The sequence below is a fragment of the Micromys minutus genome (genome assembly GCF_963924665.1).
Source record: "Micromys minutus genome assembly, chromosome: 7".
In the NCBI taxonomy this organism is placed as follows: Eukaryota; Metazoa; Chordata; class Mammalia; order Rodentia; family Muridae; genus Micromys; species Micromys minutus.
Genome location: NC_137976.1, coordinates 39072624 through 39094527, shown reverse-complemented (window position 1 = coordinate 39094527; position 21904 = coordinate 39072624). Strand labels below are relative to the sequence as shown.

General features: G+C 36.7%; 1 pseudogene across 1 annotated transcript in view; it reads right to left on the bottom strand.

Annotated features, from left to right (window-relative positions):
- Positions 1 to 8805: 8805 nt before the first annotated feature.
- LOC308422821 (zinc finger CCHC domain-containing protein 9-like) overlaps positions 8806 to 21904 on the bottom strand; it is a 160655-nt pseudogene continuing 147556 nt past the window's right edge. Inside the window, exon 2 of the transcript in view lies at positions 8806 to 9369. The product of the transcript in view is annotated as a zinc finger CCHC domain-containing protein 9-like (transcript). The remainder of the gene's footprint in view (positions 9370 to 21904) is intronic.

Below are 21904 nucleotides of genomic sequence, written 5' to 3'. Positions count from 1 at the left end.
CAGAGCCTCTCAGAAGACATCCATATCAGGCTCCTATCAGCATGTGCTTCTTAGTATCTGCAATAATGCCTGTGTTTTGTAACTGTTTATAGCATAGATCCCCAGGTGGGGCAGTATCTAAATGACTTTTTATTTTCAGTCTCTGCTCCACACTTTCCATATTTCCTCCAGTGAGTATTTTGTTCCCCCTTCTAAGAAGAACTGAAACATCCACACTTTGGACTTCCCTCTTCTTGAGATACTTGTGGTCTGTGAATTGTAAAGCAAAAGACAATGTCAATAGGATAGAATGGCAAGCAATAGGTTGGAAAAAGATCTTTACCAATCTTACATCTGATAGAGGGCTAATATCCAATGTATGTAAAGAACTCAAGAAGTTAGACTCCAGAGTAACAAATAATCCTATTAAAAAATGGGGTACAAAGCTAAACAAACAATTTTCAATTAAGGAATAGCAAATGGGTGAGAAGCACCTAAAGAAATGCTCAACATCCCTAGTCAGCAGAGAAATGCAAATCAAAACAAACCTAAGATTCCACCTTACATAGGTCAAAATGGCTAAGATAAAAAATACAGGTGACAGTATATGCTGTCAAGGATGTGGAGAAAGAGGAACACTCCTTTATTGTAGGTTGGATTGTACAACTACTCTGGAAATCTTTCTGGTAGTTTCTCAGGAAATTGGACATAATGATACCTCAGGACCCAGCTATACCACTCCTGGGCATATACCCAAAATATTCTCCAACATATAATGAGGACACATTCTCCACTATGTTTATAGCAGCCTTATTTATAGCCAGAAGCTGGAAAGAACCCAGATGTCCATCAACAGAGGAATGGATACAGAAAATATGGTACATTTACATAGTGAGAGTCTATTCAGCCATTAGAAAAAATGACTACATGAAATTCTTAGGCAAATGGATGGAATTAGAAAATATCACCCTCGGTGAGGTAACCCATCTATGTTTTTTTGTGACTGGGTTACTTCACACAGGTATACACTCACTGATAAGTGGATATTAGGCAAAAAGCTAGGAAAATCCCTTTCTTACAATGAAAGAAAGCTATTACATTCCATATTCTAGATTTTTGTTTCTGTTTCTCTGACCCTTTTATTTTAACACTAATGTTGTAGGTTACATGGAAGAACAGTCTTGAATCATTTCATAAAACATTGGCCTCTGATCATGGGTTGTCCTTATTTCTTTTTTGGCACCTTGAAAAACTCCCTTTATGGGAGCCCCAGAGATAAAGGCCTGGTGAAAAGGAGATCCGAGTAGCCAGGGGCAAGAGAGATCTCTGCCGAGAGTGCAAGAAAAGCAAGCCCCTGCCCTGCCTGATCCAGGGACCAGGAAACCAGAATTGGGACCTCCGTTCCCACCTGGCGGCTTTGGGATGCAGAACAGGACTCAGACCATCCACCACCAGGACCAGTAGAGCCCCAGAGAGAAAGGCCTGATAAGAAGGGGATCTGAGTAGCCAGGGGGCAGAGAGATCTCTGCCTACCACAAACAGAAAGTGTGCCCCTGCCCTGCCTGACCCAGGGACTAGAAACCCAGCATTGGGACTTCTGTTCCCACCCAGTGGCTTTGGGACACAGAACAGGGCTGGGACCATCCACCACCTGGACCAGCAGAGATCCAGGGACAAAGGCCAGGTACAAGGGATAGGCAAGAACCTATCACTGACAACAAGATGGCAAGAGGAAAGTGAAAGAGCATATCCCAGGGAAACCAAGAAAACCTGGCAACACTAGAACCAAGGTCTCCCATCACAGCAAACAGCAGAATGCAAAAAACTCCAGAATAAGAAGACTCAGACCTGAATTCCTACCTCAAGATGATGATGGAAATCCTTAAACAAGTAGAGGAGGAAAAGAATAAAGAATTAGAAGCTCTTAAAGAAGGAACAAAACACTCAAAGAACTCAAAGAACTAGAAGAAAACAGAACCAAAGAGATGAATGAATGAATGAATGGAAGAATGAATTTAAAACAGAAATGGACACAATAAAGAAAACACTAAAAGAGACAACCCAAGAAGTAGAAATCCTAAAAAAGAAACCAAGAGTCACAGATGCACGCATTTCCAACAGACTACAAGAGATGGAAGACAGAATCTTGGGAGCCAAAGACAACATTGAAAACATAGACAAAACAGTCAGAGAAGATGTAAAAACCAAAAGCCCCTAACCCAAAATGTCCAGGAGATCCAGGACACAATGAGAAGACCAAACCTCAGGATAATAGGAATAGAAGAGGGAGAAGAATATTAACTAAGAGGTACAGTAAATATCTTCAACAAAATTGTAGAAGAAAACTTCCCTACCCTTAAGAATGACATGTCCACGAGCATAAAAGAAGCCTTCAGAACTCCAAATAGGTTGGACCAGAAAAGAAATACCTCCCAACACATAATAGTAAAAACACCAAGTGCCCAAAGCAAAGAAAGAATACTAAAAGCAGTAAGGGAAAAATGTCAGGTAACATATAAAGGCAGGCCAATCAGACTCACACCGGATTTCTCAACAGAGACTATGAAAGCTAGAAGAGCCTGGACAGACATCATGCTGACCCCAAGAGAGCATAAGTGTCAGCTCAAGCTGCTGTACCTAGCAAAACTATCAATCACCACAGATGGACAGATGAAGATATTTCAAGACAAATCTAAATTTACACAATATCTGATCACAAACCAAGCACTACAATGAATTATAGGTGGAAAACGCAATACAACGAGGGGAAACAACATCCTAGTAAAAACAAGAAATCTCCTAAGCAAGAAAACCAAAATAAGAGACACAGACAGAACTCAAACTATAAAAGCAATAAGAGCAGAAAACAGCAACCACTATTCCTTGATATCTATTAACATAAATGGACTCAACTCCCCAATAAAGAGACATAGGCTATCAGACTGGATACATAAACAAAACTCAGCATTTTCCTGCATACAAGAAATTCGACTCTGAGATAAAGACAGACACTATCTCAGAGTAAAAGGTTGGGAAAAAAAAAAACTTCCAAGCAAACAGCCCCAAGAAGCAAGCTGGAGTGGCTATTCTAATATTGAATAAAGTAAATTTCCAACCAAGTTATCAAAAACGATAAGGAAGGATACTTTTTACTCATTACAGGGGAAATCTGTCAGAAGGAACTCAATCCTTAACATATATGCTCCAATTACAAAAGCACCCACATTCATAAAAGAAACCCTACTAAAGCTAAAAAAATACATTTCACCCCACACAATAATAGTGGACGACTTTAATACCCTACTCTCACCAATGGACAGATCATGGAAACAGTAACTGAACAAGGACAATGTAAAACTAGCAGAGCCTGTGAACCAACTGGAATTAATAGATATCTACAGAACATATCATCCTAAAGTAAAAGAATACACATACTTCTCAGCACCTCACGGCACCTTCTCAAAAATTGACCACATAACCGGACACAGAACAGGCCTCAATCCATATAAGAAGATTGAAATACTCCCATTCATCATCTCAGACCACCATTGTGTAAGGTAGTCTTTAACAACAAAAAAGACAACAAAAAGCCCCCATACTCATGGAAACTAAACAATGTTCAGTTAAACGATAGCAGGGTCAAAGAAGAAATAAAAAAAAAAATTAAGGATTTTTTAGAAATCAATGAAAACTAAAACACAACATGCACAAACCTATGGGATGCGATGAAAGCAGTACTGAGAGGAAAACTCATAGCTCTGAGCGCTTGCAAAAAAAAAAAAAAAAAAAAAAAAAAGGGAGAGAGCATACATCAGCAACTTGACAGAACAGCGAAAAGCTCTAGAACAAAAGGAAGCAAATACAATGAAAAGATATAGATGGCAAAAAATAATCAAACTTAGGGCAGAAATAAAACAAATAGAAACAAAAACAACTATTAATAGAATCGACAAAACCAAGAGCTGGTTCTCTGAGAAAATCAACAAGATTCATAAACCCTTAGCCAGAATAACTAGATGGCAAAGAGAGAGTATACAAATTAACAAAATCAGAAAGTAAAGTGGAGACATAATAACTGAAACTGAGGAAATTCAAGAAATCATCAGATCCTTCTACAAAAGCCTATGCTCCACAAATTTGAAAAATTTGGAGGAAATGGATGAAGTACTAGACAGATACAAGATCCTAAAGTTAAACCTGGACCAGGTAAACCATCTAAATAATCCCATAACACCTAAAGAAATAGAAGAGTTCATCAAAAGTCTCCCAACCCAAAAAAAAAAAAAAAAAAAAAAAGCCCAGTTCAGACGGGTTGAGTGCAGAATTTTATCAGACATTTTTTTCTGACACAATAGCAATATTCTCCAAACTATTCCACAAAATAGCATCAGATGGAATTCTACCTAACTCATTTTTTGAGGCTACAATAACTCTTGTTCCTAAACCACACAAAGACCCTACAAGCCAAGAGAACTTCAGACCAATCTCACTTATGAACATTGATGCAAAAATACTCAATAAAATTTTTGCAAACCAAATCCAAGAACACATCAAAAAGATCATTCACCATGACCAAGTAGGCTTCATCCCTGGGATGCAGGGATGGTTTAATATAAGGATATCCATCAATGTAATCCACCATATAAACAAACTCAAAGAACAAAATCACATGGTCATCTCACTAGATGCTGAGAAAGCATTTGACAAAATGCAACACCCCTTCATGTTAAAAGTCTTGGAAAGAACAGATATCCAAGGTCCATACCTAAACATAATAAAAGCAATATACAGCAAACCAACAGCCAACATCAAACTTAACAGTGGGAAACTTGAAGCAATCCCGCTAAAATCAGGGACTCGACAAGGCTGCCCACTCTCCCCCTACCTATTCAACATAGGACTGGAAGTCCTGACTGGAGCAATTAGACAGGAAAAGGAAATCAAAGGGATACAAATCAAAAAGAAAGAAGTAAAAACATCACTTTTTGCAGATGACATGATAGTGTACTTAAGTGACCCGACAAATTCCACCAGAGAACCCTTACAGCTGATAAACAAGTTCAGAAAAGTGGCTCGATATAAAATTAACTCAAACAAATCAGTAATCTTCCTATATTCAAAGGACAAACATGTGGAGAAAGAAATTAGGGAAAAGATACCCTTCACAATAGTCACAAAAACTATGAAATACCTTGTTTTGACTCTAACTAAGCAAGTGAAGGACCTGTATGGCAAGAACTTCAAACCTCTAAAGAGAGAAATTGAGGAATATCTCAGAAAATGGAAAGATCTCCCATGCTCATGGACTGGAAGAATCAACATTTTAAAAATGGACATCTTACCAAAAGCAATGTACAGATTCAATGCAATCCCCATCAAAATTCCAACCGAGTTCTTCACTGAGTTGGAAAGATCAATGTGCTATTACATCTGAAATAACAAAAGACCTAGAATAGCAAAATCCATCCTCAACAACAAGAAAACATCTGCAGGAATCACTATCCTTGACCTCAAGCTATATTACAAGGCAATTGTGCTGAAAACTGCATGGTACTGGTACAGAAATAAGCAGGTAGATATATAGAATAGAATAGAAGTTCCAGAAATGAGCCCTCACGTATATGGTCACCTGATTTTTGACAAAGGAGCAGTAAACATTCAATGGAAAAAGGACAGCCTATTCAACAAATAGTGCTGCTCCAACTGGCACTCAGAATGCAGAAGAATGAAAATAGACCCTTTCTTATCTCCTTGTACAAAGCTCAAGTCTAAGTGGATCAAAGATCTCCACATTAAACCAGATACACTGAAACTATTAGATGAGAAAGTAGGGAAAACCTTAGAACACATAGGCACAGGAGAAAATTTTCTGAACAAAATGCCAATGGCTCAAGCTCTAAGGTCAAAGATTAACAAATGGGACTTAATGAGATTGCAAAGTTTCTGTAAGGCTAAGGACATTGTCAAGAAATCAAAACGGCAGCCAATGGAATTGAAAAAGATCTTTACCAACTCCACATCAGATAGAGGCCTAATATCCAAGGTATACAATGAACTCATAAAGCTAGACAGCAGAAAATCAAACGAACCTATTAAAAATGGGGTACAGAGCTAAACAAAACATTCTCAATTGAGGAATATGGAATGGCTGAGAAACATCTAAGGAAGTGCTCAACATCCTTAGCAATCAGGGAAATGCAAATCAAAACAACCCTGAGATTCTACCTCACACCAGTCAGATTGGCTAAGATCCAAAACTCAGATGACAGCAGATGCTGTCAAGGTTGTGGAGAAAGAGGAACACTTCTCCACTGTTGGTGGGGTTGTAAACTGATACAACCACTCTGGAAATCAGTCTGGCGATTCCTCAGAAAAATGGACATAGTACTACCTGAAGATCCAGCTATTCCACTTCTGGGCATATACCCCAGAGACACTCTAATATACAACAAAGATACATACACCACAATGTTCATTGCAGCTCTATTTATAATAGCCAGAAGCTGGAAAGAACCCAGATATGAATGGATACCAAAATTGTGGTACATTTATACAATGGAGTACTACTCAGCCATCAGAAACAATGACTTAACCAAATTCTCAAGAAAATGGTTGCATCTAGAGAATATTATCCTGGGTAAGAACAAAAGAACAGACATAATATGCAGTCACTGATAGTGTGTTGCTAACCCCGGAGGCTTGGCATGCCCCAGAAACAGCTCACAAACTGTGTGAAGTTCAAGAAAAAAAAAATCATTAGGCTTAATCTTTACGCACTAAGAAAACGTTTACTAATTCTGGGTTATATCATGTTTTGCATGTACTTTTTGCTCATTGTAACTAGTAAGATCTTAATGCAGAGTATCAAACCTTTAAAAATGCTTAAAAATTTGTACATTTATCTTTGTTTTTTGTTTTAAATATAGTTCATCAATAAAAAAAAGAAAAATAAAAATTCCCTTTACAAGCTTTTAGACTGTAGAAACAATAGCACTCTGTGTGCACTTCAGACAAGGGACTAGTCATGGCTCTTGCTGTGGTAGAGGAGTCCCTTCTCTAAGAAGGACAGGTTTAAAAGAGTAGACTAATTGAATCATTTAGAGGCTGTATCTTTTTAAGTGCTTTCCTGGAAAAGGGGATCAAAGCTAATATTACCACCATGGCCCTTTGCAAGGACATCACTTAAGTCTTCCCTCTAGTCATTCAGAATTCACTGGCTCTCACTCAACACATACCAAGGCACTCTGAATTTCTGCAGTTGAAGAGACTGAACTACTAGAAAATTTCATTCTATTCAATTTGGGCAGAGGTGTTGTTGCACATAAATTATAACATTTCTCTCCTGCTACTCAAATCCTGTCTTTTAGTCACCCACCTCTATTCTAGTTGTATTGCGAAGTCCGTTTCATTTCAATTTTTCGCAAATGTGAGAGCGTTTATTCGTAAAAATGCATTCTGAAAAAAATTTAAAAATTAACAGTATATCAAGTTTCTCAAAATCTCTCTCCAGTCTCCATATCAGCCCACATGTCTACTACATCCATACAGCATATCAAACGATACTGATTCCCTGGATATGATGTGAAACATTGCAGACAGAGGCAGTGTAAATCAGTGTAATACTGATCTGTTCAAAACAATTATTTTCTAAATTTTTAACATCACTTATTTGTATTTTCTACTTTGTCCATCTCCAGTGCATATGTCTCAGGATTCTTCTCTGCCCCCTTCTTATCCTCAGTATGTTTGACTGCAAGACTTCCCTTCTCTTTTGTGCAGCAATTAATTTGAGTGGTTAGTAATGACTCTTTTGAATTTGATCAAATTATTTTAATGTCAATCTATGAGAATATCACTGTAAGGCTATAAATTTGGAAAATAACAGTGTCTATAAATTATTCTGCTCATTCTGTATGAAATGGTATGCTCACATTAACCAAGCCATAAGACTGATAAGTAGTGACATTCTCCTAGAAGTTAAACTAGGTGGTACAAAGAAGCCTTTGTTCTACGTATTTCTCCATTTAAAAGACATTGGAATTCAAATAAACAGGATTCATTCTTTTATTTTGTTGTTATTCCTTGGGAATATTTTAGGAAGAAAAACTCTTGTACTTCTTCTTTTCTTTTTTTAACAGCTGATATAATTTTATTCAGTACTAAATATTGCAGACAATATAAATAAATTTCTATTATACTATACTCTGAATTATGAACATATAATAAAATATTTATTTATTCAAAAAGCTGAAAGACATGTGCTTTGTTTAGGGGTCAATTTTGATTCATAATTTACGTTTATAGCAATGACTGGCACAATCAGGCATGAAAGCACTTAGTTCTTTTTACTTTGTGTCTGTTAAAATATGTTCATAGGTACATTAGTCTTAGGTATTTCCAGTACTCTGGGTACTGAAGCAGGGTTATTAGTCTGAAGCCAATCTGGGCTACATAGAATCTGTTTCAAATATAGTCAGACACATAGGCTCAGGGAGACACACAGACTACGCACACACACACACACACACACACACACACACACACACACACACACACACACAGTCTAGAGAGTATAACTAATCATTCTGTACATTTTGATAGATTGTAGGCAACCTGGTCCCATCAAGGTCAGAGTTATGTCTACAATACAGGCTTGCCTCCACACGTGCCAAGATTTAATCTCTAAAGGCCCATTTTGGATAGTAACCTTGAGATGGTAGTTGACAACTATACCAATTCTTATCAAAAATTGACTGCTTTGGGTGCATTCATTTTAGGTTTCTGCGATTTTGGCACACACAGGACATCTTTGTAGTTTGTACACATTCACTTCACCCAGAGGCCAACTGTGATGATTTGATCTATGTTCTGATTTTCAGGGCAATCATTCTTACAATATTCCACAGAGCCACACAGTTTACAGCTGCCACCAACAGCAGAGACTCTTTTGGTATTATCAGGGAGGATCTGGACAAGTGTCCCATTTATTCAAAGAGAAAACATTTTGCAAAAGTAATTCACCAAGCACAGGGTCTGTGTTATTTCTGTACTTCGTCATCTCATGCTCCATAGACCAGCAGAGGTATCAAATGCCAGTGCCCATATTCTGATTCTCTAGTACAACTGGGCAGTCAGCAATTCCATGACCAGGTTGTTGACAATGGAAACATACCATAGCATTCTTCTTTGCCACCTGTATCTTTACCGTCTTCCTTCCCTTGACTGTCCTTCTTAAGTCTACTGCAATTTCTTCCCTTCATGTCTCAGCTGCTATCAGCTATCCATTGTGAAGCCCCTGTGGGCTCTGCTTCAGGTATTCCACAAATCCATTCACATCTTCATAAGTTGGAAACTGGGCACAGGTAGAAGAGCCCAAGACTACAATTGTTGCTACATTCGTTATGACTCTGAGACTTAATTATTTATGAATAAATATTTAGGCCATAAGGTTTGAGATGTTCTTAAACTAGCTCCTAATTTATATAACCCATGTACTCTATTCTATGTGTGTCACGTGGCTGACTACCTCTCCTCAGTTTCATATGTTCAACTCCTCTCTGGGTGTTGAATCTTCCTTTGTCTGACTCCCAGAATAATATCTCCCTCAGTGAAAGTCCAACCTTCTATTTCCTGCCTCAACTACTATGCCATCAGCTTTCTATTGACAGGTGATTCTTCCACACAGCAAATAAGATATTCTTTCTACAAGGTCTGGCTCTCTCAGCTGCATATTGAATTTGAGGCCAGCCTGGGCTACATAAAACCCTGACTCAAGAAAAATAAGGCAATAAAGAAAACACCAAAATGAAATAAATTTTAAAACAAGATTTGGGGTATAGATTTCATGTAAAGCAGAGTATTTTTATTTTAGCTACATAAGGTTTAGACTTCTTACTCTGCAAGAAAGTGCCTCAAAATATTCTCTAATCTCTATCCTGAACTCAGGTCATGTCATAATTCCCAGATTAAATCTGGCTGGATTCTCTTGGTCAGCAAAGCTTTAAACAAAGATCATGATTTTTTGGTATTTATAATATATAGTATTTCTAATATTATACCAGATACATCACATGGCTATTTCAACAGTGACCCAGGACTTTGAAAGTTTGACTTTGTTATTTTTCAATCTAAATATTTTGCATATGTAATGGCTGTTCCTGGTTGTCAACTTGACTATCTGGAATGAACTACAATCCAGAATTGGAAGGTTCTTAATGTGAGCCAGATCTCAAGACTTGGAGATACAAGTCTCTGACCTGAATCTTGGCATGGAGATCTTGAGGCATAGTGGCTATGAATCCTAGGACACTAAGGCAGGAGACTAAATCTCTGAGTTTCAGGTTATCTGGGGCAAAGCAAGTTCCAGATCCAGGCTTGGTGGTGCACACTTTTAATCTGGACCACACCTTCTGCTGGAGACTCACATAGGGACATTGGAAGAAGGAAGGCTTTTCTTTGCCTGCTTGCTTTGTAGGGCTGAGCAATTACTTCTTGGACTTCTGTTCTCAGTCATCATAACAAATCCCATTACTATATAGAGACTGCCAATAAGTTCTTTGACTCTAGAGAACTCTGACTAATACATCATGGTTTCTATTGTGTGGCATATTTTGTCTTGTTAAATTCATTTCCAAGAGAATAACACCTTTACACACACATTAAGATCCTGCACCATCAATTGCAATAGCTATCTCCCCCCCAGAAAAGCATCTCCATTTTCTACCTTCTGTCTTCTGGTGAGAAGGCCCACAGACTACTAGTGCAGTTTTACAAATGTACATTCAAAATAAAAAAAAAAAAATTGTCTCTTCTGATTTTTCATGGACAGAACCCAAAACACACCAGTTAAGTAGGTGTGTAAATGAGGGAGGCCAGATGATAAGTAAAATTTTATAACATAAGCATAAAAATAATAATTTTGGTTTATAGAAATAATTAAAAGTACAAATTGATTCAGCACTAACATTATTGTTAAAGAAATATTCCTAAGAGTTATGAAAAGCACATAAAAGGAAAGAGACCAAGTTGTGTAAGGACATAAAATTGAACACGTACTACTCCATATTTAACTCAACAACCTTCCTTGCTAGGCAACCTGTGCAGTCCATTGATATTTACTGACAAGAACTGACAAGCCAAAATCTGTTTGTTCCTTCAATCCAGGCAAAAACAAAAACAAACTCCCAACTTTATTACATATATGCATTCTCAAAATAAGTTTTTATATGCCCTTGCTCTTTTATCTTTTGATGCCTTCTCCACAACACATGTGTTTCTTATAGTCAGATGTTGGAGCATCCTCTGACCAATAGACTCCTGTACGAGAGTCTTCTGGAGTTTGATATGATTGGTGAGTAATAAATACTCTAATGCCTGTGCTTATTTTCATCAGTATGGTACATTTTGATATACCTTGCCTGTGAATAGAAGAGAACAAATGGTCCAGTACAGTAGGCAGTAAACTTGACGTGGATCAAGATCCTTAAAGATGACCAATGCAGTAGCCACAGGAAGTTTAAGTTCCAGGATCAATATCCACATGAAATTGAAGGAAGGAGAAAGAAGAGGAGACAGAAGTTGCATTGATATTTAGTCATAGAAATAGCTTAACCAACCCCAATGGAGAGGTCTTAAAGCTAGATTCATCTTCAAAGTTGTCCTTAGTTCAACAAAATAGATTGAGTCTGAGATTTGGCTAAAGAGGAAGACTGGGAAGAGTATAATTTCTAGAAATATAGGTCTCAGCAGCTGAAGAAAATCCCTAGAAAAGGGATTGTCTAGTAAAGGTTATTAGTGAGTGCCCCCTCAGTATCTGGAGTAAGGCTTTGAGAGCTACAGAATGATCTTTGTCACCACCACACTGTTCAATACAGAATAACTAAAACACTTTGTGTGAGATGGAATACATTTATGTTGATACAGTTAATTCTCTTGACTTCTGGTTTTTCTCTGCCAGTGGGGAAGGTTCTGGACCTTGGTTTGTTGTATGTTTTTATAGTTTTGTTTTGTTTTTAGGTTGGAACTCTCTCTAAAGCTATTGATGGTCTGGTATTCATTATGAAGTTCAGGCTTGCCCCACATTCATGGTAATATTATTGCTTAAACCTCCCATGTACCAGATATATAGACCTGGACTATCTTATTCAGATGGCAGTTTGGAAAGTAGAAGAGGCCAAGAGATTTTTTTTCACACTTAAGAGATCCAAAATTGTGCATTCAATATGGAAATTGGAGTTTAAGGGCACCAAAAAAGAACACTGTGGATTCTAGTTCAGTGAGTGAGGAGCTTGCCTTGTTCCCCAGCTCCACTACAAGAAAGTTACAAAGAAAAATCTGTGAGGTATTTATAAAATACTAGAACACAGATTTTTGACCATGTGTCTGTGTATGTTCTCAGAGGATCTAGCTACAAGTAGACTGGCCAGATGAGTATAAATGATGTACTAGTGGTCTTAGGATCTTATAGGAATGCCTCTACACCCAGTCAGGAATCAGTTGTAGTACTTAAAATCTAGGCATTGCAGAGGTAGGAGAAATACCAAGGCCTCACAAGGTCTATGCACCTCTCCAGCATTCACAATTAGAGATCACCAGCAAAATCAAGCTAAGTCACAGACAAGGGAGAAGTCTCAAAAAATTCTTTCTAACCAGGGATCAAAAACTACACAAAGTTGAAACAAGTTAGCCAAGATACAGAGTGGCATTACGACATCTCCTCTCAATGACATAGAGCATCCCATGAAATGATCATAGTGTACTTTGAAATTGTCACCAGTGTAGATGAGCCTGTAGTTCTTGATATGAAACAGAACACATTTCAGTGGTAAGACTCCAGGGAGAAGACTGATGTTCCCAAGAAATAACAGACAAAATTTTCTGACACATCTGAAAAATCTTGAAAGCCCTGAACAGACTGACCCAGAAAGAAGAGCAGCAGAAACCAATTAAAGGAGTAGATACAGAATTCCTTTAAGTCATAGAAGTATCGTGTGAGTAGTATGTTCTCTCTCTCTCTCTCTCTCTCTCTCTCTCTCTCTCTCTCTCTCTCTCTCTCTCTCTCTCTCTCTCTCTCTCTGTCTCTGTCTCTCTTACTTTTCTTTATTGACAAAAAAAGTGTTTTCATACGGTTTATTTTGATCATTTGTTTCCCTCCTCCAATTCGAGGCAAATCTCCCATCTTTCCTTTTTTTAAAATTAATAATAAAAACCATCAAATCCAAATGAAAGCCACAAAAAAAATTCCACCAAAACACAAAAATGGAAATCGAAATATATGGGCAAAAGACAAAAAGACACACATACACACAAAATAAACTGAAAAAGAAAAAAGTTCCACAAAATACCATTGGGTTCCTCAAGTGTTGGCTATATAGTCCTATGTACAGGGCCTACCCTGAATTGTGGTTGATTTCCATAGAGAGACTCTATCGGAGATAACTGATTTATCTTCCTTTGCCAATAGGTATTGGCTGCAGATATCTTCTTGTTAGGCATGGAAACTTGTGTCTGCTTCTCACTCTTAATAATAGGGTACCATCTGACCTGAATCTGTGTGTTTCATAATTAAAATATTAAAAGTGTTATTTTGGTTTTGGTTTTTGTTTTTGTTTCTTTTTAGAAATTTGTGAGTAAATATCTAAACACTCATATAGGCAAGAATCTGCTTGATTTTTAGAACCTGTAGAGCTAATCTGTCAGTCTGTTTATCTCTGGCTGTTAGTAACTTTCTACAAATTCATACATACTAAGACCTAAGTAGTATACTATAAAGGGGTAGATTTTTTTTTATGAAATTAGTATCCTTATAAAATCAGGAAAAGGCACCAATAGCTGGACTTTGTAGTTCACTGTGTAAGAGCACAGTAAGAAACAGAATAGGGTCACACACTATGCTAACCATTGATTATGGATGTTTTAATTTTAGACATTCTGACCTCCAAAAAGGTGAAAGATAAGTTTCTATTGATTATATTCAACCTACCTTAAAATATTTGTTACAGAAGTCCAAACAGATGAAATATGACTCTAAAATAGAATGTAAAGATCATATCTGTGCAGTGCTCAATAATTTTGTCCTAATAGATAAAGAATAAATTTTTTTGACTTATCATGTGTTTGGTGTTTTTTTGACCTGGTAGATCTAAAGGCCAGACTATTGATAATTTTTCAAAGAAATTTTAAATTCCATAATCTGAAAGTCAAGTCAATCTGCCTGATGTTTTGAAAAAAATCAGAATAGCTTTGTATTATTCAACCAGCACTACAGGAAACAATGTCAGCAGAAAGAAAACAGGAATTTTAAAAGAGCATTAAATAAAGATAATCAGTAATACTATCTGAAGTAAAATTTTGGTTTTCCACCATCATGGTATAATCAAAATTATGTAAACCATACTGTAGAATTTTGACTTGCTTTCTAAGAATCACAGAAAAGGGTCACACTCATTTATGGCAAACATTGTGGCTTACTATAAAAATTGACTGTTTATGAACTTGAGGCAGTGCTGAGGCAGGTTTAGCTCCTTCTGATTTCAATGGAATGAAATAGAGACGAGCTTTCCTGGAATATTACTAGTACACAGGTGGAAGTAGAAATCAATAAAATTGGGCTAGAGAAATGGCTCAGTGGTTAAGAGCACTGACTGCTCTTCCAGAGGTCCTGAGTTCCATTCCCATCAACCACAAGGTGGCTCACACCATCTGTAATGAGTTCCAATGCCCTCTTCTGGTGTGTATGAAGAAAGCTACAGTGTTACATACATAAAATTAAAAGAAAAAGAAATCAATAAAATTGTGAATTATGGAAGAAAAGATTATGTAACAAAGAAAGCTTTAGTTCAAAAGGTTGTGTTATAAAAGATTTGTTTTCAAGTTATAACTTTTACTAGCCCTTTCTCAAATACTCAAAAATATCTAAGACAATATGCAGAAAAAGGCAGAGTATTTGGAACCCTTTTAAAAACTACAAATTAGATGATACATACTTAACCTATATAAAATTTAAAAACAATGAATGAACTTTAGAGATAAAAATATTAACCATTTCCTGCTAGACTACTGCAGGCTGAATCTATAGTGTCTTTAAAAAAATAAGAAAAATACAGTTGTGTGTAGTAAAATATCGGATCACAATAAAAAATATTGTTGAAGTTCTCAGTTACAAAGCACTAGATCTTTTTCATGATTATGATTATCACTCAATAATAGGCAAAATTAATTAATAACATTCTTGCTATAGTACCATTCTATCAAAAAAGAAAGCATTATAGTATTCCAAAATTATATATATATATATATATATATATATATATATATATATATATATATATATATATATATTAACAAAGAGAACAATTTTGCATGGAAGGAAGAAACTCTTTTACACCTTATTTTAAAACCAGTTTTCTTTTCTTTTTTTCCCCTCTGATATCTGTAAATAGTTTATTTGCTTCTGACTTTGAAGAAATCAGTGCTTTGCCCCAGGCATAATGAAGACGTTAACCTGTAGGAACAGTAGGGAGGCCAATAGTAAAAACAAGTCAATCACTGGAATTTAATGTGTTGATTAAACTCTGCAGGTGGGCAGCTTGGTAAGAGTAATTGTATTAAATGCTGCAAAGGGTAGTTGATTTGCCCAAGGACTGAGTAAATGAGTCAACTTACTTTGTGTTTACATATCGTGTTTTCTAGAGGCTTTTGCTGTCTCAAAATTATCTACAAGCACTGATGCAAAGGCACTTGCTGTTTAGTGAATACAATCAGAAATGAAACTTCAGTGCTGTAGAATTTGCTAATAGCCAGGAAACAATTTTGATGTCAGTTTTTCTTATGATAATCCCTTGCTCTGACAGTCTTGAATAAGCAATGTTATTTTTAGCCTCTGTATTTATTTTTTAATTGAAGAGCAGAGTATCCCATACTTAGCAAAAATGACTAAAGAAGTGTCTCTTGTTTCTTCAAAAAAAATTGTATGTCTAGAACATTTACAAATTTGCCAAGCTGTCCATATATTTCTAGTAAAACTTCTGAGGAGGCTTTTTAGAAAGTAAGAATGGCCAAAGTTACTGCTCTGCTTTACTTCCATTACCCTTCTTACAGAAAATAGACAACCCCAAGTACCACTAAACAGTGTATTCTTCTCCTGTTACTAGAGTTGGTTATTGAGCCTGAGCCCTGTCATCAGATGGGGATATTAGAGAGGACTCTGCCCAGATACACAGTTAGGAGATGGACCCTAACCCTAACCTGCCCACACACAGGTCCCTGGGAGCTTGGAAGAACAGCAGGAATGCTTTCCACCCTGGCAACATCAGAAGCCAGGTCTCCCACAACAGCAAGTAGTGGATTGCAAAACACACCAGAAAAACAAGACTCAGCCTTGAAATCATACTTCATGATGATGATGAATATCTTGGAAAACCACATAAATAATTTCCCTAAACAATTAGAGGAAAACCAGGAAATATCACTCAAAGAACTATGGGAAAAAACAACCAAACAGATAAAGGAATTTAAAACAGATATAGAAACAATAAAGAAAGCACAAAAAGAGACAACTGTGGAGATGGAAAACCAAAAAGAGAAATCAGGAGTTACAGATGCAAGCATCGCCAACTGACTAAAAGAGATAGAAGAGAGGATCTCAGGAGCCAAAACAACAGAACACATCAACAAAAACAGTCAGAGAAGATGCAAAATCCAAAAAGCTCCTAACCTAAATTGTCCAGAAAACTCAGGACACAAAGTGATGACCAAACCTAAGGATAATAGGTGTAGAAGAGGGTGAAGAATATCAACTAAGAGACACAGCAAATATCTTCAATAAATAATAGAAGAAAACTTTTCTGCCCTTAAGAACAAGATGACCATGAACATACAGGAAGCCTACAGAACTCCAAATAAATTGGACCAGAAAAGAAACTCATTCCAATACATATTAGTCAAAACACCAAATATGCAAAACAAAGAAAGAATCCTAAAAGCTGTAAGGAAAAAATGGACAATAAAGGCAGACCAATCAGAATTATTCCAGACTTCTCAACAGAGAGTATGAAAGCTAGAAGATTCTGGACAGATGTCATACAGACCTTAAGAGAACACAAATGCCAGGCCAGGTTACTATATCCAGCAAAACTCTTAATCACCATAAATGGAGGAATCAAGATATTCTAAGAAAAAACTAAATTTACAGAATATTTGTTGACAAATCCATCTCTACAAAGGATGATAAGTGGAAAAATCAAACACAAGGAAGGAAACTACACACAAGAAAAAGCAAAAAAAAATCATGCAAACAAACAAACAAAAAATAGAAGAAAAGCATACAAACATAAGTCTACCTCTAACAACAAAAATAACAAGATATTAAAATTACTATTACATAAACACTCTTAACATCAGTAGATTCAATCCCCAATAAAATGACATAGACTATCAGTCTGCATACATAAACAGGATCCAGCATTTTGCTGCCTACAGAAAAGTCATCTCGGAAACAAAGGCAGACACTGTAGAATCTTTGTGACAAGAACTCCAAGACTCTGAATAAGGAAATTGAAGGAGATCTCAGAAGATGGAAAGATCTCACATGCTTATGGATTGGCAGGATCAAAATTGTAAAAATGTCTGTCTTGTCAAAAATAATGTACAGATTCAATGCAATCCCCACCAAAATTCCAAGTCAATTCTTCATAGAGTTGGAAAAAGCAATTTGCAAATTCATCTGGAATAACAAAACACCTAAAATAGTGAAATCTATTCTCAAGAATAAAAACACTTCTGGGGTAATCACCTTCCCTGATCTCAAACTATATTACAATGTAAGTGTGATAAAAAGAAGAAGAAAAACTGCATGGTATTGGTACAGAGAGAGAAAGGTAGATCAATGGAACAGAATTGAGGACCCAGAAATGAACCCACACACCTATGGTCACTTGATCTTTGACAAAGGAGCTGAATACATTAAATGGAAAAAAGACAGCCTCTTCAACAAATGGTGTTGGTTCAACTGGCAGTCAGCATGCAGAAGAATGCAAATCCATCCTTTCTTATCTTTTTGTATAAAGCTAAAGTCCAAATGGATCAAAGATCTCTACATAGAACCATGTACACTGAAACTATTAGAAGAGAAAGTGTAGAAGAGTTTAGAACACATAGGCACAGGGGAACATTTCATAAACAGAATACCAATGGCTTATGCTTTAAGATCAAGAATTGACAAATAGGACCTAATGAAATTGCAAAGCTTCTGTAAGACTAAGGGAACTGTTAAGAGGACAAAATAATGTCCCACAGATTGGGAAAGGATCTTTACCAATTCTACATCTGATAGAGGGCTAGTATCCAATATATATAAAGAACTCAGAAAGCTAGATTATAGAGAATTAAATAATCATATTAAAAATGGGGTACAGAGCTAAACAAAGAACATCGAATGGATGAGAAAAACCTAAGGAAATGCTCAACATCCCTAGTCATGTGGGAAATGCAAATCAAAATATCCCTGGGATTCCACCTCATATCAGTTAGTATGGCTAAGATCAAAAACTCATGTAACAGCAGATGCTGGCAAGGTTGTGGAGAAATAAGAACACTCCTCCACTTTTGGTTGGGTTGTAAGCTGGTACAACCACTCTGGAAATCAATCTGGTAGTTCCTCAGAAAATTAAACATAATACTATCTGAAAACCAAGCCACTCCACTCTTTCGAATATACTCCAAAAATGCTCCAACATAACAAGGACCCATGCCCCACCATGTTTATAGCAGCTTTATTTATAATACTCAGAAGCTGAAAAGAACCCAGATGTCCATCAAAAAAAAATGAATGGATACAGAAAATGTGGTACATTTATACAATGTAGTACTACTCAGCTATTAGAAACAATGACTTCATGAAATTTGTAGGCTAATGGGTGGAACTAGAGACTATCATACTGAATGAGGTAACCCAGTCACAAAAGAACACACACGGTATGCACTCAATGATAAGCAGATATTAGCCTCAGAAAGCTTGGAATACCCAATAACCAAGAAACAAATCACAGACATTATGAAAGTCAAAAAGAAGGAAGGCCAAAATGATGATGCCCCAGTCTTTCTTAGAAAAGCGAACAAAACTCTTATGGGAATGAAATGCAAGGTCAAATTTAGGAACATGGGTTGAATAAAAGATCAATCAAAAGCTGTCTCACCTGGGGATCTACCACATATCCAGTCACCAAATACAAGCACTAGAGCTGGTCCCAAAAAGTACTGACTGGCAGGAACCAGACAGACATGCCCCCTCAGCGACTATGCTAAAGTCATATAGAAACAGCTAAACATGTTTGCAGCTAACCATCGGTCTGAACATGGGGATCCCAATGAGGTATATAAAGGAAGGACCTAAGGAACTAAAAGGGGTTGCAACCTCAGAGGAAGATAACAACATTGTCAACCAACCAAACTCTCCAAAACTCTATGGAGTAAAACATCAACCTCTGTGTGCACTTTGAGAGACCTATTGATCCAGTTGTATATGTACCTGAAGATAGCAGTGTCTGGCATCAATATGAGAAGAGGTTTTTTTTTCCAGAGAGGGCATGTGGTTCCAATGCAGGGAAATGAAGAGGCAATGGTGTGGAGAGGGGGATCAGAAGATAGTGCACCTTTTCGAAGGCAACTGGAGGGGAAGGGGGAATAGGAGCAGGGCAGGGTAAAGGGATAACATCTCAAATGTAAATACAAAGTATCTAATAAAATTTAAAATGAATAAAGAAAAAAAAAAGGAGTGGATAAAGACATCACATCCAGTGATGCCAGATTCCCTCCTATCTTACCTCCAAATCAGGCATTAAGCTATCTTCTGTTAAGGTTTAATCCTAAAGAGAATTCAAAAAATACATAAGTTAAAAGTTTACTTGTGCTTTCATAGCCACTAGGGTCTCAGATCCTGTTTTCCTTTTGGCCTTCTGAGTAGTTTTCAGTGATTTCCTAAAGAAAAATTTCTCCTTAATCTGCTGCAAGGGCCTCAGCCTTTTCTTTTCCCAACCTAATATGCCCATATAAATTCTAATTTCTTAGAATTCATTAATTCAATAGTCTGATAGTCAAAAGGAAGGACAGGATGATTTCTTTCCATGATAGAGGAAAAAAACCATTTTGGAAAGCAAGAAATAAGCTTTTGTCAAATAAAAAGTTCAGATTTAATGACACTTCAGTTTTTAGAAACATCATTGCAAAGGGAGAAAGTGGTTGTTGGACTCAATCTGTTGGAAAGAACACTGAACTTATAGTGTTCAAATATCTGTGTTAGGCAAAACAGAACAAGAGAAGTCATAAAGCTGGGTAGAACCTTGTAAGAAATGAATATTAAAGAAAAGGTTGGTGGGATGGACTAATAGATCCTATAGCATTGGTATTGTTGGTATGGCAATCTCTCTTTGTTCCAGGAAAGGCTGTTTTCTGGCTAAGATTAAAGATGAATTAAAGGCCAGGGTTCTGGAAGAAAAACTCATAACCAAAATTTGGTTAGTCAGCATGTTATTTCCACTTCTCAATAGGACAATAATTTGAACAACATTTATGTGCCAAAGAAAGTGTGGAGGCTTTACATCTAGCTTCATAAAAAGTAAATAAAGAAGATAGAAGTCTTATATATATGGCCCACTATATAAGACCGTTTGTGGCAATAGATGGTTTTTTAAGTGAAGTCTGCAGAAGTATGAGTGTAAGACTCAGAACCTCAAATTTTTAACCAATATTTGAGAAAACCTCAAACTGAAAACAGTTCCTATGATCTTCCACCATTCTTCATAGACACAGGTCAAAGAATTCAGACTTTCCCCACAAAAAGATCATAAAACTTTCATTTCACCTACTCAGTATACTTCAGACAGACAAACCTTAATACTAAGCATGTATTTAAATGGACTATAGGGACAACTCTCAAAACACAGGGCTTATGCAGAATCCTAGCAGGTTTCACTGTGCTTCTCAGCACTTAGCCTTCCTATTAGTTCAGGTCATGTACTCTCTTTGCACTGAGGCTTCTACAGAACTGTGTGCTCGTTAAATTTAGCATAACAGTGACTACTTTTCTTTGGGTCCACATTTCTGAAGACTGTCAGTTCACATAATAAAACACATATATAATACATTTGTTTACTTTTGTTTTATTATAAATGTTCTGGTCTTCATGATGGATTGTCAGAATACTAAGAGTGGATTTTTGTGAAAAGGATTTTTAATGTCTGTGAGAAAACTACAAGCAAACAAGACAATAGTCTTATGATCTCAGTTTCTTAAACAACATGTCGTCCTTAGAATGTGCTTTAGTGTTCCTTCCAGATATATCCACTAAGAATGAATTTACTTTAGGTGTTGTCATTCATAAGCCTCTATCGAAACACATACATGAAGCTTTTGCTTCTGATTATGTACAACATGAACTCATGGGAGCATTAGTTATGATCTTTCTTTTAACCCTCAGGATATAAAATGTTCAATGCTCTAAATAAACTAGGCTATTACATGAAATTTTAGACTATCTCATTGTTAGGCTCCATTCTCCCAGGTCCCACTGCCTTTCCAGAAGTAAACAGTGGGAGATAGGAAAGTTCACTCTTGCCTTTACAGGAATCCTTTAATATTCGCTATTATTTTCTGAAGCACAAGTACTGGAGGAAAACTAAACACTCTTGCCTTTTAAAGACAATTGTATCTGTAGTCTTGCCATGGCATAAAAGAATTTCCATGCTTTGTGAGATCAAGGATAGAACACCTTTCTCATTTGTGTAGACTGGGTTCTTGAAGAAGGCTGCATCTATAATAAATGTCTACAGACTGAATGACATTGACTGTCCAGATCATTGTGGTTGAGAGAAATGAATGTCTTAAGACAAGAGCCAAAATTGTAGTGTGGTATCTTAGGCTCTTTTGTAGC